Source organism: Cervus canadensis, chromosome 17, assembly GCF_019320065.1.
Source record: "Cervus canadensis isolate Bull #8, Minnesota chromosome 17, ASM1932006v1, whole genome shotgun sequence".
Lineage (NCBI taxonomy): Eukaryota > Metazoa > Chordata > Mammalia > Artiodactyla > Cervidae > Cervus > Cervus canadensis.
In genome coordinates this window covers 38,892,456-38,908,179 of record NC_057402.1, presented here as the reverse complement: position 1 = coordinate 38,908,179, position 15,724 = coordinate 38,892,456, and the positions used below count along the sequence as shown (strand labels likewise).

General features: G+C 45.6%; 1 long non-coding RNA gene across 1 annotated transcript in view; it reads left to right on the top strand.

The window, feature by feature from the left end:
- Positions 1-9,507, top strand: part of LOC122419716 — a 43,358-nt gene extending 33,851 nt beyond the window's left edge. The window contains exon 4 of the long non-coding RNA XR_006262966.1: positions 8,927-9,507. This is a non-coding gene — a long non-coding RNA (uncharacterized LOC122419716). The remainder of the gene's footprint in view (positions 1-8,926) is intronic.
- The last annotated feature ends 6,217 nt before the right edge of the window (positions 9,508-15,724 follow it).

Below are 15,724 nucleotides of genomic sequence, written 5' to 3'. Positions count from 1 at the left end.
AAATTCCGGGAGATGGTGAAGGACAGAGAGGCCTGGCATGCTGCAGTCCATGGGGTCCCAAAGAGTTGGATACGACTGAGCAACTGAACAACAACAAGGCTGGATTTGCTCCAGGGGAAAGAGAGGGTGGGAGGCTCAGCCCTGCTAATGCCCCGCCCCTCAAGCAGCTCATCCCTCCCTCACAAGGACCCCCTGGAGCTCACCTCTCTTGCTTATGGATAATCAGGTAGGAAGAAGTTTCCTTCCTTTTGCTTCACACCTGCCTTTTGGGGCACCATCCTCCCCTGACCAGAGGGCCCAGACGTGGTGTGGTTGTGGGGGAGGGGCCATGCAGTGGTTTCCTCCAGGCCCCGCCCACTAGCACCCAGCTATCAGTGAGCTGCCATGAGTGGTCCTGCTCACCCATTGGTCCTGCCTCAGTCCTCTCCCACCGACTGTCAACCAGCTGTTAATGAGCTGCCATCAGTGGTCCTGTTCAGACATTGGACAGCACAGCAGTAGGCCCTTCTACAAACAACCAACTGTTAAGGAGTGACAGTGAGAGGAATCAGACAGCAGTGGAGTGGCGATCATGAGGTGGAGAGTGAGGTAAGGGGCAGATTCCAGTCTTCTCCCCGAGGCTCTCCCACTCAACCGGCCTTGGGCCAGCAGGTGAGCTGGGGGTCCAGGGACCAGGCTGGGGACTGTGTCCTGCAGGACTCCAGAGCCCTCCCCAAGGCCACCCCCTAGCAGTGGCCCAGGCCTTGAGGAGTAGTGAACCTCACCCCCATCCCGGTCTCTTTGACCCAATAGTAGTGGCAGTCTACCTGTGTCACAGTCTGTGAGACCTGCTCTGTCCCGCTTTGGGCGGCCTGAGGAGCATGACGGCCGGTTGGCTTGGGTGCCTGACTCCTTCAGTGATAACAGCTGGGCAGCGTGTGGGGACCTGGGTCTGAGGGAGCCACCAGCTGAGCTCTGCCTCCTCTTTGCCAGGACCAGGACCTTGGAGGGTGACAGCTATGCCCTGGGCCCTTGCCCTTTCCTGTCAGGTTAGAGAATAACTTTCGTTTGTTGGAGATTTATAGGAGCTTCATTACCAGACCAAGACCTGACCTCAAGAACAAAGGATCTGACACCAAGAATCTACAACAGCTAACCATGCCCCCCCCCCACCCCCCGCTCACCTTTTGCTTTAAAAAGGGCTTTGCTGAAAGCTTTCAGTAACTTTGGGGTTCTTAGGGCATGACCCACCCATCTCTTGCATGAACCTATAATAAACCCTGCTCTGTTCCAGAGTCTAATGGTTTAATATTGTTGGCCTCACTGTGTGTCATGCACAGGGACTAAGCTAAGGGAGGCCCAGAAAGCTGGTAAAACTGTTTCTGGATGTGTCTGTCATGGTGTTTCCAGAAGAGATTGGCATTTGAAACCAGAGACTGGAAACAGGATAGTCCTCTAAAGGTCCAGATAGAGGAAAATGGTGTGTGGTGGAAGGGGTCGTTGGGGACTGGGGAGAATGGGGGTGGAGGACGGAACTTGTTTTCTGAGCCTGGACTTCTGTCTCCTACCATTGGCTTTGGTCCTCCTCATTCTCAGGCCTTCGAACTGGGACTGATGCTGTTGGCTCTCCTCACTCTTGGGCATCCAGATTTGGAGAGGAACCACACCACTGGCTTTCCTGGGCCTTCAGCTTGCAGACAGCAGAGCAGCTCTGGGACTTCTCAGCATCCATCATGTGAGCCAGTCCCACCTAAAAAAATCTCTTTCTAGCTATCTATATGTATCATATGGTTTTTTCCCTCTGGTTGATACTAACGAATAGAAATGCTCTTTTATTTTAAATTAGAGGATAGTTGCTTTACAGTATTATGTTGGTTTCTGCCATAACATGAATCAGCCATAGGTAGACACATGCCCCCTCCTTCTTGGACCTCCCTCCTTTCAGGTTGGTTTATTTATCATCCTTGGTTCTTATCTCGTTACAACAAAAATTTGGAGCAATGGACCAAAATGTATAGAACAACAGACAAGTGAAAGCTCAGTCCACCTTAAGCATACAGATCTTTTATTAGACTAACACTCCCAAAAGAGTCCTTCTCATCCTTCCTGTCAAGCTCTCTTGGCTTCCTCCAGTCCCCCTCCTTTTGGTTATGCCTGGTGCACAGCTGGGCTTGTAACCCACACCGGTCAATGAAAGGGAATACAAATGGGCATACGCTCAAGGCAAATTGACAATTTCAAGTTGTATAACTGCAGGCTGTGTTGTTTATGTCTTCCCATAATTCCATCTTATATAATTAGATGTAAAATATCCATGAGCCCTTGATGCACTCCTAACTGTCTAACTGCCTAAGGTTATTTGGAGAAGCTCCTGTGGTCATTTTGTATCCACTGTGTTCCTAGGGCACGTGTTCAGGAGTTGAAAGGCTTCTGTGGTTATTTTATAGCATATTTGTGAGCTCTCCTGGGTGCATCTGGGATGGAGTTTAGAGATCAGCTTGCATCCTTTCAGCCAGGCCTCCTCTAGGTGCTCATGTCTAACTTTCTACCTGACACTCTCACCTCCAATCCCATCCCACCCCTCTAGGCTGTCACAGCACCGGGTTAGAGGTCCCTGTGTCTTACTGCTAATCCCCATTGGCTATCTGTTTTACATATGGTAGTGTGTATGTTTCGGTGTCACTCTTTCAATTCATCCCTCCCTCTTCTTACCCCACTGTGTCCACTAGTCTGTTCTCTGTGTCTGCGTCTCCATTGCTGCCCTGCAAATAGGTTCATCAGTACCATCTTTCTAGATTCCATATACATGCTTTAATATATACTTGTTTTTCTCCGTCTTACTTCACTCTGTATGACAGACTCTAGGTTCATCCACACAACTGACTCAAATTCATTCCTTTTTGTGGCTGAGTAATGTTCCATTGTATATATGTATTAATACCAGAACTTCTTTATCCATTCATCTTTTGATGGACATCTAGGTTGCTTCCATGTCCCAGCTGTTGTAAATAGTGCTGCAGTGAACATTGGGGTACATGTGTCTCTTTTTTTGTGTGTGTGTCTCTTTCAATTATGGTTTTCTTAGGGTATGTGACCAGTAGTGGGATTGTTGTGTCATATGGTGGTTTATGGAGCTTTCCAAGTGCCAATGCAGGAGACAGAAGAGACGTGGATTTGATCCCTGAGTTGGGAAGATCCTCTGGAGGAGTGCATAGCAACCCACTCCAGTATGCTTACCTTGGAGAATCCCATGGACAAAGGAGCGTGGTGCCCCAGTCCATAGGGTCACAGAGTCGAACATGACTGAAACAACCTAACACTCACACCTGGTAGTTTTATTCTCAGTTTTTAAAGGGATTTCCATGCTGTTCTCCATTGTGGCTGTATCAATTTACATTCCCACCAACAGTGCAAGAGGATTCCTTTTATTCCATGCTAGCTCCAGCACTTATTGTTTGTGGATTTTTTGATGATGGCCATCCTGACTGGTGTGCGGTGATGCCTCATTGTAGTTTTGATTTGCATTTCTCTAATAATGAGCAGTGTTGAGCATCTTTTCATGTGTTCATTGGTCATCTCTATGTCTTCTTTGGAGAAATGTCTATTTAGGTCTTCTGCCCACACTGATTGAGTTGGTTGTTTTTCCAGTATTGAGCTGCATGAACTACTTATATATTTTGAAGATTAATCCTAGAGATGCTTTTTAAATTTTCAAGTTTCTAAATTACTTTCCCCTTAAATTTATTTTGTCAAATTGAGATTGAGGTCGCAATGCTTTTTTAGTCTAACATAGACAGACTGAAATATTCTTTGGTGTTTGGCAATTTTACACTACTTTATTATATATTTGGTAAGAATACTGATGTATTTTCTATTAATAGATAAAACCTAGCTTAAGTAATTAATCTAACATTCCACAGATTGTCTTTCTGGTGTCACCTGTTAAATGGGTGGGCTATAAACTAAAATCTCTGATGAAGTGTTTTCTCCTCAAGTTCTCTTTGTCTTTTCTCAGCAGACATTGAAGGATAGGGTGGAATGATATGGAGGTTTAATCCAGTGGAGATTATCTGCTCATGGTGAATAAATTGCTCAGAATTATTTCCATTGCTAACCCTCTTTAATTTTTCCACTGTCAGTAATTGGGTCTTTTTAGTGTCAACTGAAAAAAAATGCACAACTTGAAAGTTGAGAGTTATGTTTCATCTGGTGGGCAAAACTGAGGACTGCAGATAACTGAGAGACTGCTCCAAAGAGGGAAGGAGGGAGCCAGGGTATATACAAGTTTCTGCAATAAAGACCACTTAGTTAGTTGGAACATGAAAAGAGTGCTGTTAATAAAAGAAAACCAGATGTCTGAAGTTAAGAAATTTAGCACTTTTCTGTGTATGGGATGATGCTCTCTGAAAACATTCCATTAATATGCACCTCAGCCATCTAGGGCCAGTATACTGTGTTTGTCATCCTAAGTCTCCTCCAGGTACACCATTGTAGTGCTGGTGGCTATAGCCGCTGTTAGACAGCGGGCATTCTGTTCTACCCTGAGTTCCCTCAGGGCTCACCATCGGGGTTGTGTAGTGTGATGACTTGGTGGCTGGAACATCCTTTGTTTACTGGTAGGGCAGCCAGTAGTTTTCATTTGCATTAGTTGTTGTGGTCCATGCACTGGCTGGAAAAGAATTTCTAGACATGAGGCAGAATAAGAGGGGAATAAAGTTTATGAGAGTAGGAGACACTATTAGGACGGTGGTCTGGCTCAAGGGAGGGCCGAATGCTTGCACAGGCTAGTAGCCAATTTTTATAACCTCAAGATAGAGAAAATTTTTATGGGAAGTGTGGCATTAGTTGATTGGTTAAGATGCTATAGAGTGGGTAATAAGGTGGGTATTTTACCTAATATGGGGTGAGGGAACTGGCAGGTTTAGATCCGGAGCCGCATGGCAACAGTTGCTATTTGGTCAGTTACAAAGGTTTTTGTCCTGTGCCCTTCCTACAGGGCTCCACATCCCCCCCCCCCTTTTTATTTATTGCCAAATCTTTGGCCGCTTAACACCCTGCTCATGACTGCCTGTCTACCTATCCCTGTCTTGGGCCATGGGGACCCAGATCCTTGGGGAAAGGGGTGGTGACTGCTCTGGCTTCTTCAGGCTTCAGAAGGTTAAAGATACATGGCCACAGAGATTAATAGAAGTAGAAAAGCTGCTGAGGGGCTAGCCAGGAGAACCAGGGCCATTGTTCTGTGATGTTAGTGTTTCTCTAGGTATGAGAAGATACAAGAATTTGGACTCATAAAAGTCTTTACCTGAAAACACTTGACCATCTGTAGGCCTGTTCTTCCAGTTTGTCCCAGAGCACAGAGTGCCATATTTCTGATCTCCAACCTGAACTCCTTTCAGGGGGTGTTGAATGTCAGCTTGCAGTGGTTGTGATTTAATCTTTGTAGAGGCAGATGTCAAGTGCCAATTTCCAGTTGGCAGAGCCCCTTCAGAGTCATAAATTTGACCATGGTTTGGAGGCATTTCATGGCCTTTATGTCCTGTGGTGCTGGGAATGCTCATTTCCAGTTCTGGCAAAGATTCCGTTGATAGGTCACTCAGTGTGCTGTACTGGACCAGGCCCTGTGAATAGCAGATGTCTCTGGATCACACCTGTCTTCCTAGCCTCTTGGTCCAGGAAAATATTCCCTCTTGTTGCTTTTTCCCATAACTCAAGTTATACTGTTAGAATCACTGATCTCTTATGGAACTGCATATCATCATTTTATCAGAGGCTCAGTCACATATTTGGTAATGTCAGAAACAGGTGACATAGAAAATATAGCTAGAAGTTATTAGTAAGGTAATAAGTAAGAATTTAAGTCAAGAACTTCCATTAGATGTAGCCCGGTATATCCCCAGGTCATCTGACTTCTTTGCAACCCCATGGGCTGTAGCCTGCAAGGCTTCTCTGTCCATAGGATTTCCTAGGTAGGAATACTTGAGTGGGTTTTTACTGAGAAGTGCCATTCCCTTCTCCAGGGCTTCTTCCCAGATCAGAGATTGAACATGTGTCTCCTGCATTGGCAGGCGGGTTCTTTACCACTGAGCCACCAAATCTGGGGACTGAGCCACCGGGCTTACAGAAATCATTTTACAGATATAAGTCTATTACATGCTGATGATAACTTAATTTTTAACCCCTACCTTCCCTCTCACTTTTTATGTTTTTTATGTCAGAGTTTACCTTTTTATATCATGTATTAAGAAATTTTATAGCTATAGTTACTTTTACTACCTTTGTCCTTTAACATTTATATTAAGTGATTAACACACAACCATGTTCAGTACTAGAATACCCTGAATTAGGCTACATGCTTATCTTTATCTTCTTTATCTATCTGCATCCTTTGTTTTCATATGAGTATAATGCCCTTTCATGGCAACTTGAAGAACTCCTTTCAGTGTTTAGTGCTAATGAACTCCCTTTGCTTTTGTTTGTTTGGAAAAGTCTTTACCTTATCTCATTTCTGAGAGAAAAATTTACCAGGTTAAGTGTTCCTTGTTGGCATTTTCTTTTTTAAGAGTGTTTATTCATATTACATCCTCCCATTCTCTTCAGCTGAAAGCTTCCTGCTGAGAACTCAGCTTCTAGGAGTACCCTTGTATGAGATAGACTTTTTTTCTGTCTTGTTGCTTTAAAATTCTCCCTTTATCTTTTATTTTAGACAGTATTATCAAAAAAATGGGACAAGATTGTTTTGTATTGAAAATTTCGGGTGACTTTTTAGCTTTATAAACTTGGATATCAAAATTTCTCCCCAGATTTGAGACATTTTCATTCATTATTTCTTTAAATATGCTTTCTGACTCTTGTCTCTCTTCTTCTGAGACCCTAATACTTGTTAGAATGTTTTTTAATCTAAGGGATTTTTAATCTAAAATCTAATTTTTATTTTTTTAATCTAATTTTTAATCTAATGTTCCTAGTCTAAGGAAATTATAGAATAATTCACAGAATTTTCACTCTTCATCATTCTTTTATCTTTTTTTTCTTTGAATGAATGATTTCAAGGTCCTATCTACTACTTCACAGGTTCTTCCCCTTGACCCATTCTGCTGTTGATGCTGTCTATTGCATTTTTAATTTCATCCATTGTATTCTTCAGCCTAAGAATTTCTATATTTTTTTTTTCAATGTTTTCTTTCTCCCTACAGAACTTCTCATTTGTTCATGTATCATTTTCCTGATTTTGGTGAATTGTTCTATGTTTTTGTGTAGCTTATTGAGCTTCCTTAAAACAGCTATTTTGAATTATTTATTGGGTAAATTGCTGATTTCCATTCATTTCGGGTCAGTTATTAGACACTTATTGTGTTCCACTGATGGTCATGTTTCCTTCAAGTTTCTTTTTTAAAAAGATTTTTTTACTGAAGTATAGTTAACATACAGTATTATATTAGTTTGGGGTGTACAGCATAGTGATCCAACATTTTCATGTATTATGAATTGATCACCATTAAGTCCAGGAGCCTTCTGTCATCATACAAAGTTACTGCAGTTTTATTGACTGTATTCTCTATGCTGTACATTACATCCCAGTGACTTATATATTTTACAACTGGACCTCAATTTTTCATATTCCTTGAAGTCCTGTGTTGCTGTTTTCACATCTGAAGAGGAGTGACCACTTCTGGTCCTTACTGGCTGACTTCTGGAGAGAAACACCCTCTGTGGGCTGTGCTAGGAATTCTCACATCTTTACTGTGGGGATGCCTGCTCCACACCTCCTCTTGTGGCAGAATGCTGAAGCACACATACCCTCTCTGGATCCTGCAAAGCCTGGCTGAGTGCTGACAGAATCCCTTTGCTTTCTCTAGAGGGATGCTGAATGGTCCAGCAGGTGGTTTCTCCCGGGCCTGCAGACTCAGGCAGCTTTCTGCTCAGGCTCCCTTACTGCCTGAGTGCATTCTCACAGCTGTCAGCGCATGCACAGGGAGGCAGGGGGTATTAGGTGGGTGCTCTCCAAGAGACGAGGTGTTGAGGCAAGGAAGAGATTTTAACTGGGGAGCTAGCTGACCGGGAAGGTGACAGCCTTGTGCCTCAAAATAGCCATTTTGCCTGGGCCTGGTTGCCAGGATCTTTTATGGATCAGAGATGAGGGGGAGGTGAGGAAACAAAGTAAAAAGACTATTCAGTCTTTGCAAATGTCCCCTAGAATGGCAACCCTCAGGCAGGGGAATGTGTTAGTTTCACTTCCTTACAGTCCTTCACTGGTGGGCAGCTCAGGTTATCTCCCTGAGGCTGGCCATTGTGTATAACAAAAAAGGGTTAAAGTTACAGAAGCAGATCCAGTGTAAATTTTAAATTAACCCTTCTCCATTACCCTTGGTCCTGAAGTCACCCTGGGGATTGTGGGGGCAACAGGAAAAATCAGACCATTTCTCTTACCCTCCTCAATGCATCCAGCATCTGATTTTCTGTCCAGCAGTGTGCTGGCACCCACTGCTGGACTCCAGGCCTCCCACACAGTGTGCTGGAACACATTGCTGGACTCTGGGCCTCCCGCAAAGGCTGTCTAGTCTGTGGGCGTTTGTCCAAATCAGTTTTCTTTCAGGGAAGATAGTAACCTGTTCCACCATTTTGATGATGTTGCTCCTCTGCCTTCTGATTTTTGTGTTGAAAACTGGACATTTGAGTGCAGTAATGTGGTAACTCTGGAAATAAGGGTCCCACTCTTCCCCAGGGTTTGTTGTTTACTGATACTGGTTTTGTTCTTCTAATTGTTCCTCCGTGCTGAGGACCAACCTGAGATGTAAGCTTAAGATCTTCTCAGGTCTTTTTTAAGACTTTGGCTCGTGTGGTCACTTACTATTTTCCCCATATATACACTTGTTTTTGAGTTACTGCCCAGTGTCCTTTATGCAGGGCAGGCCTAGTGCTAAACAACTCTCTGTTTTGCCATCTACAGGATTCTTAGTTGATGTGTTTTCCCTTCAGTGCTTTGAATAAATCAACCCACTGTCTCCTGGTTCAAACTTGGGAAAGGAGTATGTCAAGGCTGTATATTGTCACCCTGCTTATTTAACTTATATGCAGAGTACATCATGTGAAATGCCAGGCTGGATGAAGCACAAGCTGGAATCAAGATTGCTGGGAGAAATGTCAATAATCTCAGATATGCAGATGACACCACCCTTATGGCAGAAAGCGAAGAACTAAAGAGCCTCTTGATGAAGGTGAAAGGGGAGAGTGAAAAAGCAAGCTAAAACTCACCATTTAAAGAATGAAGATCATGGCATCCGGTCCTGAAGGAGGAAACAGACAGAACAGGTTCCATCTTGAAAGCAGGACTCCATCTTGGGCCGGACTGTGGACTTTGAGCTATATGCCCTATATCTATGGAAACGACATACAAACTGGAAAATCAGACCCCCCGGATGGAAGAGCCCCAGCAGTCGTACCTAGACTCTCCGTCACCTAAAAAAAATACTCTAATTATCTGTGTAACCAAATAGAATCATAAATTCTATTATGCTTATTGGGGTATGACCACAGGCCTATTGATAATTTTCCACTGTTAACTACCTAGTGTAAGGTATAGTTCAGGCCGAGGCAGAAAAGGAGAGATGACCTCAATGGAAGTAGGTTACCTTTATTCAGGCAAGGAGGAGTGACAGTCGGCCTAACGACCAGGCTGAGCGCAAGAGGGATCAGGGAGGCTTCATATTTAAAGGGAGGTTTGTGGAAGCGATAAGGGAAGTATTAGTCAGGCAGGATGTTTTGGGTATTCTTTAGTTGAGGTGGCATTTGTAGTTGGGCAAGGGGTGATAAGTCTCTGGCAGATGTAGCAGGAGGAAGGTTTCTGGACAAGGGGTGATAGGTCTCAGATAGATACAACTGGCCTGGAGCATCAGGGCGGGACCTAAAGTTCGGTTTTGTTTTCTCCAAAGTTAGATGATTCAGCAAGGGCCTTTGAGACTGTTGTTTTCATTTCTAGACCCAAACACTCCTTCACCTAGGCTTAAGGCATACGAACCATGGGTTTAAGGCATACGAGTAATGGGTTAACTTTGATTGTATCTTTTCTTTTGTTCAGACTAGTTTCAGAGAATTTGGGGAGGTGGGTTTGAGCATGTACACTTAGGATATATAAGGTTTCACAAAAACTGGTCGGGGTCCTTGGCTAAGAGGAGACTCTGCCTTGGGACCGCCGGTGTAATAAACTGCACTCCACTATCTGCATCGTCCTTTTGAGTGAGTTTGTTTCCCGAAATGCATGGCTACAACATTTAGTGCATTGGCTGGGAAACTCCTCACTTGAGGAGACAAGGCCCATTTGGGACTACTCCGAGGCCTTGTGGCTTGAATCTTCTAGAATGGGGGAAGGAGCCTTGCCCTTCTGGAAGGATTCTGCTTCTCAACTGCCGGACCTTTCACATTAGCAAGTAGTGGATGGCAGCAGGGGAACTGAGTGCTCGGGTGAGGAGGAACCCACCCGGCAGGGTGGAAGAGGGGGCCTGATCACCCCCCTGGGGGGGACTAGAAGGGGCATAGACCCACAGGAGCCTGGAATAGGCAGGTGGCAGCAATTGCTTGGTACACAGGTCGACGAGCGTGTTAGGGCTTAGGAAGGAAATTTGTGAAGGTCATTTAGGAGGTGGTGTCCACGCCGTCTTGGGGAAATTATTACCAAGCAATTGCCCAGGGAGTTTTAGGAGAAGAAACTTTGTCCTTGTGTGCTTGTATTCTCCCCTCCCCCAGGAGGTGCCCTATCTGCTGCGAAACCCCCAATCCCTCAAACTAGTTAGATGGAAAGAAAAAAGTATATCAGTGAGTATGAATTGGCCTTTCCGGGAGAAGCCTGGGATGTGGGGTATCTAATCCATCTGTGTTTTCATCCTCACCCAATTAAGCCCACGGGGACAAGAAAGGCATCTAAAGCAAAGGGGAGAAGAGGTGGACACTGTGGTGTTCTGGTTTAAACGAATAAGGCTGCAAGAAAAACAATGCCTGACTCCCCACCCACCCCCACCCTGGGACTTAGCAGGTAAAGCCCTCCTTGACCCTATTAGACAAGGGGCAGACCGGCAGTTTAAGTGTTTCATCGAGTGGAAATACCAAAAATACCTGGGATACCAAGTGCTTCTCGGGCCAAAAAAAAGGAAACATCAACGAGAAGGTAGGAAAAATGGGAGGAAGAGGATCTAAGGCAACTGTACTAGAAAACATGGTCAAAAACTTCGAAAAGGGATTTGACGGAGACTATGGGACAAAGATGACGCCCAGCCGGCTCCGCACTCTTTGCAAGGTCGAATGGCCCACAGTGGGAGTTGGTTGGCCACCAAAGGGTACCATGGACTTAAATTTAATACAGTCAGTCTATGCCATAGTTACAGGAAAATCTGGACACCCTGATCAGTTCCCATACATAGACTCTTGGCTAGGGATAGCCCAGGATCCCCCCAGATGGGCCTGATTTTATATCCAAAATGGGGAGGGGAAGATATTAATGGCTCAAAAAGTAACCAAAGATGAAAAGGAGATCTTACAGGATCCAGAGAGGGAAGAACTTCCCCTGCCACCGTACTGGATGATGATTCAACCAGCCAGCGTTCCCGCGGTACTGAGAGCCTCCCCACAGGGAATTGACCAGAGGCTGGTAAGCATCCCAGAACCTCCACCTTCACCTGTCCTCCCGACAGCCCCACAGGTTGTAGAGCTGCCATTCTGGCAAGCTCCTACCTTAGTTGAAGGGACAACAGGTTACAACCCACTGGATTCAACCACTGCTGACATCATACACCCCAAGCTGTATCCTCCCCTCCCGATAAGTACTTCCTTACAAGGGGAGGGAGATGTTGGAATTAAGCAGAGACTGCGCTCTGCCAGAGAGCCGGAGGGAAAGGCACCACTACAGATGCCTCTTAGAGACGTCCAACAACCCCCCTTGTAAGGGAAGGACGGTAATTACCATCAAGCTCCTATAGCTTATTACTACCAGCCTTTCTCATCAACTGACATACTAAATTGGCAAAAGCATACCCCCCTTACTCATAAGAACCACAAGGTATGACTAGATTGATGGAAACCATCTTTTACACCCATCGACCAACATGGGGTGATGTCATGCAATTATAGACATCTCTCTTCAGTACTGAGGAAAGGTATAGGATTAATACGGAAGCAAAAAAATGGTTATAAGAGATGGTTCCAGAAGGTGTTGCAAACCCAAAAAGGTGGATAGAGCAAGCCTTCCCCGCTGATAAACCTAGGACTGTAACACAGAAGAAGGGAGGATTCAACTAGACAGATACCGGACAGCCATTACACAAGTGCTGAAGAGGGGAGCCTATAAGCCAATGGACATGTCAAAACCTGCTGGGGTAATTCAGAAGGGGAATGAATCACCTTCTGAATTTTATGAGAGGCTCTGTGAAGCCTATAGACTTCATACACCTATAGACCCAGAAGCTGCAGGCTCTCAGATTGTGGTAAACTCGGCATTCATTTCACAGGCATGCCCTGATATTAAGCGAAAGCTTCAAAAGACAGAAGGGGTGCTGTCCATGTTCAGCTCCCAGTTAGTTGAAATAGCAGACAAAGTGTTCCAGAACAGGGACATAGAAAAGAAATATGAAAAGAGGTATAAAGAGGAACAAAAGAGAACAGACCAGAGATTTGCAATGCTAGCTGCTGCTCTGGGAAAGTCTATCTCGGGCTCTCCAGAAAAACCTCCTCCTGCTCCAGGGACAAGACTGTCCTTCAGCCGGTACCAATGGAGGCCCCAGGCCCCATTACAGCCAAACCAGTGTGCCTGGTGCTGAGGTTTTGGCCATTGGAAGAATGAATTCCCTAAGACAAGGAGGGAAGACAAAGCTCCCACAGTTGTGGGACTTGCTGACTTGGAAATTAAATAGGGCTGCCGGGGCTCAGAGATACCACGTCCCCGAGAGCCTGTGGTAACCTTAAAAATGGGGGACCAAAACATTGACTTCATGGTGGATACAGGAGCAGAACTGTTGGTAGTAACAAAATCTGTGGCACCATTATCCAAAAAGACTACTGCTGTAGCTGGGGTATCAGGAGAAGAGATGATTAAATCATTTTGCCAGCCCAGAAGATGCCAGATGGGGGGACACCAAGTGATTGATGAATTCCTCTACATTCCTGAGTGCCCAGTACCCCTGTTGGGAAGAGACTTGCTCTCCAAACTAGGAGCACAAGTGAGTTTCTCCCCTGAGGAGAGGCCCACCTTCCGGGTAGGCACTATGATTTATTGCGCTCTCTCTCTCTCAATACCCCACCAAGATGTGTGGAGGTTGCATGAGCCTCCGAAGGAAAAACCAGGTGGGCTGGAAGAACTTGAGAGAGAACTAACTCAATTATTCCCCGAGGTCTGGGCGGAAGACAACGCCCCTGGGCTGGCTAAATATCAAGCTCCAGTGATAATAGAACTCAAGCCAGGCACCATCCCAGTTAGAAAGCACCAGTACCCACTACCGATAGAGGCCTGGGCCAGCATACTACCCCACATCAATAGATTGAAACAAGCAGGTGGGCGTTCTAGTAGAGTGCCAGTCGGCTTGGAATATGCCGACCCTGCCGGTCAAAAGAGGAGGACAGGACTCTAGGCCTGTACAAGATCTCAGGCTAGTCAACCAGGCTACTATGACTTTATACCCCACTGTTCTAAACCCCTATACCTTACTTAGCCTCCTCCCGCCGAGGACTAAAGTTTATACTCGCCTAGATCTTAAGGATGCCTTCTTCTGCTTATGCCTCGCCCCAGCGTCACAGCCCATCTTTGCCTTGGAATGGGAAGATCCAGTCAGGGGCACCAAACAACAGCTCACCTGGACCCTCTCCCCCCCACAAGGGTTTAAGAACTCCCCAGCCATCTTTGGGGAAGCCTTGGCTTCTGACCTGGACTCATTCTAGCTGGAAGAGTATGGATGTTGGCTCCTACAATACGTGGATGACCTGCTACTGGCTGCTGAGACCAAGGAAAAATGTTGGGAAGGGACAAAAGCACTGCTCCAACTACTGGTGGGAGCAGGCTACCGGGTGTCGAAGAAGAAGGCACAGATCTGCAAGGAGGAGGTAAGGTATCTGGGGTTTGTTTTAAAGAAGGGTACAAGGTTATTAGACCAGTCCAGAAAAGAGGTGATCCTGAGAATCCCAACACCAAAGACTCGTTGGCAGGTCCGGGAGTTTTGGGGAGCTGCTGGGTTTTGCAGAATCTGGATTCCAGGATATTCTCAAATGGCCCAGCCTTTATATGAACTCCTGACAAGGCCTGAGGAGAATCCGCTAAATTGGACTGAAAAACAACAAAAAGCCTTTGATCAACTAAGGTTGGCAATTATATCAGCCCCCTCTTTAGGGCTGCCAGACCTTGCCAAGCCATTTACTCTGTATGTAACTGAAAAAGACAAAACAGCAATGGGAGTGTTAACTCAGACTGTGAGAATGTGGAACAGGCCTGTAGCCTGTCTCTTAAGGCGGCTTGACAGTGTTGCTACTGGGTGGCCCAGATGCTTGCAAGCAATTGCCGCAGTTGCCCTACTAGTACAAGAAGCTACTAAATTGACTTCAGGCCAAGATCTGGTCGTAAGAGTCCCACATGAGGTCACCACACTCTTACAAGGAGGTTCCCCACAAATGGCTGTCAAACTCCCGGATTATTCAGTATCAAGGGCTGTTATGTGAAAACCCTCACCTCCGTATTGAGCCTTGCCAGACTTTAATCCCAGCCACACTCCTTCCAGTGGGAGAGGGTGGACCTTCTCATGACTGCGGGGAAGTCTTGGAAGAGGTCTACGCTAGCGGACCCGGCCTCCAAGACCAACCGATTCCAGACCCTGATTGGGTCCTATGTACTGATGGCACTAGCCTGATAAAACAAGGACAGTGGCTGTCGGATTACACCATAGTCACAGAAAAGACTATTGAAGCTGGCTCCTTGCCACAACACCGGTCTGTCTGCTCAGTGAGCTGAGTTATGGGCCTTGATTTGCGCACTCCACCTGTCAAAAAGCAAGACACTAAACATCTTCACCGACTCCAGGTATGCTTTTGCCACGCTACATATACATGGGGCTCTGTATAAGGAGAGAGGCCTTTTGACAGCTAGTGAAAAAGATATCAAAAATAAGGAATAAATTCTGACCCTATTAGATGCTGTCTGGGAACCAGAAAGAGTTACAGTCATACACTGCCGAGGACATCAAAAAGAGGATACCCCCGGGCTCGGGGAAACAGACTGGCAGATAAGACTGCTAAACAGGCAGATGAGGGCGTGGGGGTGACAAGTGATGGCCCTATTAAAGCTTTCATACTGGTGGAGCTGCCTAAGCTAATGCTGGACTCTCCAAAATACACTGAATCCCAAAACCAACTAGCCAAAGCAGACGGGGCTATCAAGACTGAAAAGGAAAAAAAAAAAAAGAAAAAAAAAAAAAGACTGAAAAGGGATGGTGGGAATTGCCAAGTGGCAAATTATTGGTACCAGAGGAGCTGGCACCCACTCTAGTAAGCCAAACACACCAAGTGACCCACCTAGGCCATGATAAACTGGAAGAGCTAATTTGAAAATATTTCTTGGTTCCCCGCCTCTCTCCCGTATGCAGAACAGAATCTCAAAACTGCACTGCCTGCTCACAGGTCAGTGTTGCCTATCGGCACAGATAGAAACCTCCAGGTGTTCACTTAAAAGGCAGGCTGCCCTTTGAACACCTGGAAGTGGACTTCACTGAAATGAAACCTC